Below are 6,988 nucleotides of genomic sequence, written 5' to 3'. Positions count from 1 at the left end.
ACCTCAGTTCAAAATGCAGAAATCACCGGTCTTCTGTGTCCTTCGCGCTGAGAGTTGGAGACTGCAGCTGTTCCTATTCGGCCATCTTGCTCCGCCCCCCCGCAATGATCTCATCTATGATTTTTTTCAGCAGTGTTTTTTACTTTTCCTTGTAGAGGTCTTTCACCTCCATGTTTAGGTATATTCCTTTTTTTTTTTTTTGCAGCTATTATAAAAGGAGTTGAGCTCTTGATTTGATTCTCCATTTGATTGCTCTTGGTGTATAGCACAGCTACTGTTTATGTACATTAATTTTGTGCCCTGAAACCTTGCTGAATTTATTTACTAGTTGTAGGAGTTTTTTGGATGAGTCTTTAGGGGTTTCTACGTATACAATCATATCATCAGCAAATAGCGACAGTTTGACTTCCTCTTTACCAATTTGGATGCCCTTTATTTTTTTCTCCTGTGTGATTGCTCTGACTAGGACTTCCAGTACTACATTGAATAGAAGTGGTGAAAGTGGGCATCCTTGTCTTGTTCCAGTTCTCAGGGGGAATGCTTTCAGCTTGTCCCCATTCAGTATAACATTGGTTGTGGGTTTGTCATAGATGGCTTTTATTACCTTAAGTTATGTCCCTTCTATGCCTATTTTGCTGAGGATTTTAATCATAAAGAATGCTGGATTATGTCAAATGCTTTTTCTGCATCTATTGAGATGATCATGTGAATTTTCTTTTTAATTCTGTTTATGTGCTGTATCACATCTATTGGCTTGCATATGTTAAATCAACCCTGCATCTCTGGTATCAAACACATTTGATCATGATGGATTATCTTTTTGATATGCTTTTGGATTCGGTTAGCTGGTATTTTTATGAGGATTTTTTCATCTATGTTCATTAGGGATATTGGTGTGTAGTGTTCTTTTTTTGTTTTATCCTGTCCTGATTTTGTTTTTTGTTTTTTGTTTTTTTTGAGGCGGAGTCTTGCTCTGTCGCCCGGACTGGAGTGCAGTGGCTGGATCTCAGCTCACTGCAAGCTCCGCCTCCCGGGTTTACGCCATTCTCCCTCCCGAGTAGCTGGGACTACAGGCGCCCGCCACCTCGCCCAGCTGGTTTTTGTATTTTTAGTAGAGATGGGGTTTCACCGTGTTAGCCAGGATGGTCTCGATTTCCTGACCTCGTGATTCGCCCGTCTCGGCCTCCCAAAGTGCTGGGATTACAGGCTTGAGCCACCGCGCCCGGCCTATCCTGTCCTGATTTTGGTATTAGGGTGACACTGACTTCATAGAGTGATTTAGGGAGGATTCCCACTTTCTCTATCCTGTGGAATAGTGTCAATAGGATTGGTCCCAATTCTTCTTTGAATGCCTGATAGAATTCAGCTATAAATTCGTCTGGTTCTGGATTGTTTTTGTTGGGAAGTTTTTTTATTATAATTTCAATCGCACTGCTTGTTATTGGTCTGTTCAGAGTCTCTGTTTTTTCCTGGTTTAATCTAGGAGGATTATATATTTCCAGGAATTCATCCATCTCCTTCAGGTTTCCCAGTTTATGTGTGTGAAGGAGTTCATACTAGAATTGAGTAATATTTTTTATTTCTGTAGTATCAGTAATAATATCTCCTGTTTAATTTGTAATCGAGCTTATTTGAATCTTCTCTCTTCTTTTCTTGGTTAATCTTGCTAATGGTCTATCAATTTTATTTGTATTTTCAGATAACCGGGTTTTCATTTATCTTTTGCATTTTTTTGTTTACATTTCATTTAATTCTGCTCTGATCTTCGTTATTTCTTTTCTTCTGCTGGGTATGAGTTCGCTTGTTTCTCTAGGTCTTTGAGATGTGACTTTAGATTGACTGTTTGTGCTTTTTCAGATGTTTTGATGTAGGCATTTATGGTTATGAACTTTCCTTTATCACTGCCTTTGCTGTATCCCAGAGATTTTGATAGGTTGTGTCACTATTATCATTCTGTTCAAATAATTTTTGAATGTTAATCTTGATATCTTTGTTGACCCAGTGATCATTCAGGAGTAGGTTATTTAATTTCCATGTATTTGCATGGTTTTGAGGGTTCCTTTGGAGTTGATTTCCAATTTTATTCCGCTGTGGTCTGAGAGAGTACTTAATATTATTGCGATTTTCTTAAATTTACTCAGACTTGTTTTGTCCTTATCATATGGTCTATCTTGGAGAATGTTCCATGTGCTGATGAATAGAATGTATATTCTGTAGCACATGAATGTTCTGTAATCAACTGCTGAGTCATTTGTTTTAGGGTATAGTTTAAGTCCATTGTTTCTTTGTTGACTTTATGTCTTGATGACCTGACTAGTGCTGACAGTGGAGTATTAAAGTCTCCCACTATTATTGTGTTGCCGTCTATCTCATTCCTTAGGTCTAGTAGTAATTGTTTTATAAATTTGGGAGCTCCAGTGTTAAGTGCATATATGTTTAGGATTGTGATATTTTCTTGTTGGGCTAGTCCTTTTGTCACTATATAGTGTCCTTCTTTGTCCTTTTTTAACCACAGTTGCTTTAAAGTTTGTTTTGTCTATATAAGAATTGCTACTCCTGCTTGCTTTTGGTGTCCATTTGCATGGAATATCTCTTTCCACCCCTTTACCTTAAGCTTATGTGCATCCTTATGTGTTAGGTGAGTCTCCTGAAGATAGCAGAAATTTGGTGGATGAATTCTTATCTATTCTGTCATTCTGTATCTTTTCAGTGAAGCATTTAAGCCATTTACATTTAATGTTAGTATTAAGATGTGAGGTACTATTCTGTTTATCATACTATTTGTTGCCTGAATGTCTTGTTTGTTTGTTTATTTTCATTGTGCTATTGTAATATAGGTCCTGTGAGATTTATGCTTTTAATAGGTTCTATTTTGGTGTATTTTGAGGATTTGCTTTAAGATTTAGAGCTTGTTTTAGCAGTTCTTGTAGAGCCGGGCTGGTAGTGGCGAATTGTCTCAGCATTTGTCTGTCTGGAAAAGACTGTATCTTTCCTTCATTCATGAAGCTTAGTTTTGCTGGATACAAAATTCTTGGCTGATAATTATTTTGTTTAAGGAGGTTAAAAATAGAACCCCAATCCCTTCTAGCTTGCAGGGTTTCTTCTGAGAAATCTGCTATTATTCTGATCGCTTTTCCTTTTTAGGTTACCTGATATTTTAGGTTACCTGATAAAGGAAAGCTCTTAAGATTCTTTCCTTTGTCTTTACTTTAGATAACCTGATGACTATGTGCTTATTTGCCTTGTTTTGAGGGTTCTTTAAAACCTAGTTGATGATCTTTTTCAGTGAATTTCCCAGGTGTTCTTTGAACTTCTTGTATTTGAATGTCTAGATCTCTAGCAAGGTCAGAGAAGTTTTTCTTGATTATTCCCTCAAATATGTTTTCCACACTTGTAGATTTCCTTTCTTCCTTGGGAAAACCAATTATTCTTAGGTTTCGATGTTTAACATAATCCCAAACTTCTTGGAAACTTTGTTCATTTTTAAAAATTCTTTTTTTTTTGGTCTTTGATGAATTGGATTAATTAGAAAGCTCTGCCTTTGAGCTGGGAAATTCTTGCTTCTGTTTTTCCAGTTCTATTGCTGAGATTTTCCAGTGCTTGTTGCATTTCTCTAAGTGTGTCTTGATTTCCAGAAGTTGTGATTTTTAAAAATTTATGCTATCTATTATACTGGAGATTTTTCATTCCATGTCCTGTATTATATTTTTGATTTATTTAAGTTAGAGTTCATCTTTTCCTGGTTCCTCCTCAGTTAGCTTAATCATCAATCTTCTAAATTATTTTTCTGGCAATTCAGAGATTTTGTTTTGGTTTCGATCCATTGATGGTGAGCTGATGTGATCTTTCAGGGGTGTTAAAGAATTGTGTTTTGTCATATTACCAGAATTGTTTTTCTGGTTTCTCCTCATTTCAGTAGACTATGTCAGAGGGAAGATCTGGAACACTAGCTGCTGTTTAGATTCTTTTGTCCCACAGGGTGCTCCCTTGATGTGCTGCTCTCCCCCTTCCCCTAGGAATGGGGCTTCCTGAGAGCCCAACTGCAGTGATTGTTTTTACCCTTCTGGATCTAGCCACCCAGCAGAGCTACCAGGCTCCAGGATGGTATTGGGAAGTGTCTGTAAAGAGTCCTGTGATGTGATCCATCTTCAGGTCTTTCAGCTGTGGATACCAGCACCTGCTCAGGTGGAGGTAACAGAAGAATGAAATGGGCTCTGTGAGGTTCCTTGGTTGTATTTTTGTTTAGTGTGCTGGTTTTGCATTGGTTGGCCTCCAGCCAGGAGGTGGTGCTTTCAAGAGTGTATCAACTGCCCTTGTGGAAGAAGGATCAGGTGGTGGGTGGGGCCACAGAGTTCCCAAGAGATTATGTCCTTTGTCTTCAGCTACCAGGGCATGTAGAGAAGGGCTGTCAGATGTGGGCAGAGTTAGGTGTGTCTGAGCTCAGACTCTCCTTGGGTGGGGCTTGTTGTGGCAGCAGTGGGGGATGGGGGTGTGGTTTTCAGGCTGGTGGATTTATGTTCCTCAGGGAATTATGGCTGCCTCTGCTGAGTCACAGAGGTTGCCAGGGAAGTGGGGGTACGCTGGCAGTCACAGGCCTTATCCCGCTGCCATACAGCCTGCAGTCCTAAAGACGGGTCTCACTCCCACCATGGCCCTCCCAACAGCACCAAGTCAATTTCTGGGCAGTTGGTGACCAGGACTGAGAACTTGCCCCAGAGAACTCAGCCTTCCTGCTGAGAAAGCAAGTGGACTCATGGTTTTCCCATGTCTCATTGAGCTAGCAGCGGTGATCCAGTTCCTTCAAAGGGTCTGTGGATTCTCTCAGCTTTCCTGGTATGTTCCTAGGGTAATTCTTGTAGCAAAAGTTCATGATATGAGTCTTCACATGTGGCTCTGTCTGTCTGAGCAGGAGCTGCAGGCTAGCCCTGCCTCCTATCCCTCTATGGTAACATCTCTGATTCTCATTCTCCTTATTGCTTTCCCTAGAACTATCAAAACAATGTGAAATGATAATGCATTTTCTCATTTAATGGTGATATTTCTATTTATGAAACATGATGGATTGAAAATTGTCTATGAATTTTCATCTAATGTAGGCATTATTTTGTTTGCAATTTTATAAAAAGTTCTTATAAGAATATTTTAAATTTATCACTTTAAGGCCGGGCACAGTGGCTCATACTTGCAATCCCAGCACTATGGGAGGCCAAGGTGGAGGATCACCTGAGGTCAGAGGTTCAAGACCAGCCTGGCAAACATTGTGAAACCCCATCTCTACTAAAAATACAAAAATTAGGTGGGTGTGGTGGTTATGTGTCTGTAATCCCAACTACTCGGGAGGCTGAGGTGGGAGAATCACTTCAACTCTGGAGGTGGAGGTTGCAGTGAGCTGAGATTACACCACTGCACCTCAGCCTGGGTGACAGAGTGAGACTCCACCTCAAAAAAAAAAAAAAATTATAACTTTAACATATATAAAGTTACATGTATTTTCTAGTTCTTTTCCTTTTGAAAAATTCGTTATGAATAGGAGATTCTTGATTATCCATCTGTCCTTAGCTTTCCATGATAAATTTTTATTTTTGTTAGATTTTTAATATTTTTTGTTAAATTTTATATGCTGTCTATATAGATTTTATATTTATTATTAAAAAGAAAAATTCATTTGTTGAAAACTTCATTTTCAGTTTTTGCTATTAAATATTTTGCATTTTTGTAATTTTGACAATTTATGTTTCCTTAGAAACTCATTAATTTAATTTAAAATTGCAAATTACTTATACAGGGTTATTACTATGGTTCTCTGAAAATTTGTATTTCCTTTCTATACATATATCTGTATATTTGTGTTTTATTTCTATAGTTTTACTTTCCAGATTCTGACTTTTATTTTTAAAAGGATGATATTTAATTTATTTAGAAATTCAAATTATTTTTACTTTTCAAATTTATCAAACTTTGTCGTTCTTCTTAACCCCCCACCATGCTTTTCTCAATCTAGTTTTGTTGTTTTATTTCTAACTTTTTGATTTAAGTGATTTTTGTGTTTTTCATCTTAAAATAAAAAATCAAATTATGAGGACTACCAATATGCTTTTTTGTACAGCTTTTACCTTGATCCTAAAAACATAATAAGTGACATTACTGTTGTTATTCTCTAAATGATATTAGAAGTACATTTTCAGTGTCACAAAATAAATAGCACTCCAACATGAATTTTCTCAGCAAGGCAATTTTACTTCTATAGAAGGATGCATCTCCCAGATGGAGCAATGGCAAGAGCACACTTGAACATGGGAGGGGAAAGAGTTTTTATCCCTGACACAGGTAGCCCTTACTGCTGTGTCATTCCCCTATTGGTTAAGTTTGGACCACACAGTCTAGGCTAATTCCTATTGGCTATTTTAAAGAGAGCAGGGGTATGAGCCAGAGTGGCAGGGTGAGCTGTTTTGGTGGGAAAGACAGTTACGGAACAGATGATTAAAGGTGACTCAGGTCAGAGCAGGTGACCAGGGGTGATTCAGGATGAAGCAGGTGATCAGAGGTGACTCAGGATGGAGCAGGTGACCAGAGTGCCTTAGGATGGAGCAGGTGACCAGGGGTGACTCAGGACTGAGCAGGTGACCAGGGAAAGAGATGTGAACTACTGATTATAACTGGTGGGGAGGTGGTTTACTGAAATTAGGGGCATGGAGATGAGGAGAATGAGGAAGTTAAACTTTAAAATGAAGATCATAGAACTGAACATACTAAAAGATTCTTTGAAGAGAAACTTAGAACTCACTGTATTTAATAATGACATATACAATTTTAATACAGTATTTTTATCAAAACTTTAGAAGACTTTTTTCAGATATTCATTATCTTCTCTTTCTTTCTTTCTTTCTCTTTCTCTCTTTCTTTCTTTCTTTCTTTCTTTCTTTCTTTCTTTCTTTCTTTCTTTCTTTCTTTCTTTCTTTCTTTCTTTCTTTTCTTTCTTTCTTTCTTT

At 37.9% G+C, this 6,988-nt stretch overlaps 1 protein-coding gene across 1 annotated transcript in view; it reads left to right on the top strand.

Annotated features, from left to right (window-relative positions):
• Window positions 1-6,988, top strand: part of ABCA13 (ATP-binding cassette, sub-family A (ABC1), member 13) — a 502,078-nt gene that overhangs the window by 384,776 nt on the left and 110,314 nt on the right. The gene's annotated exons all lie outside the window — the stretch shown is intronic.

This window comes from Colobus angolensis, unplaced genomic scaffold, assembly GCF_000951035.1.
Source record: "Colobus angolensis palliatus isolate OR3802 unplaced genomic scaffold, Cang.pa_1.0 Scaffold268, whole genome shotgun sequence".
Classification (NCBI taxonomy): domain Eukaryota; kingdom Metazoa; phylum Chordata; class Mammalia; order Primates; family Cercopithecidae; genus Colobus; species Colobus angolensis.
Note: the sequence above shows the minus strand (reverse complement) of the source record. Positions and strands in the feature narration are given on the sequence as shown.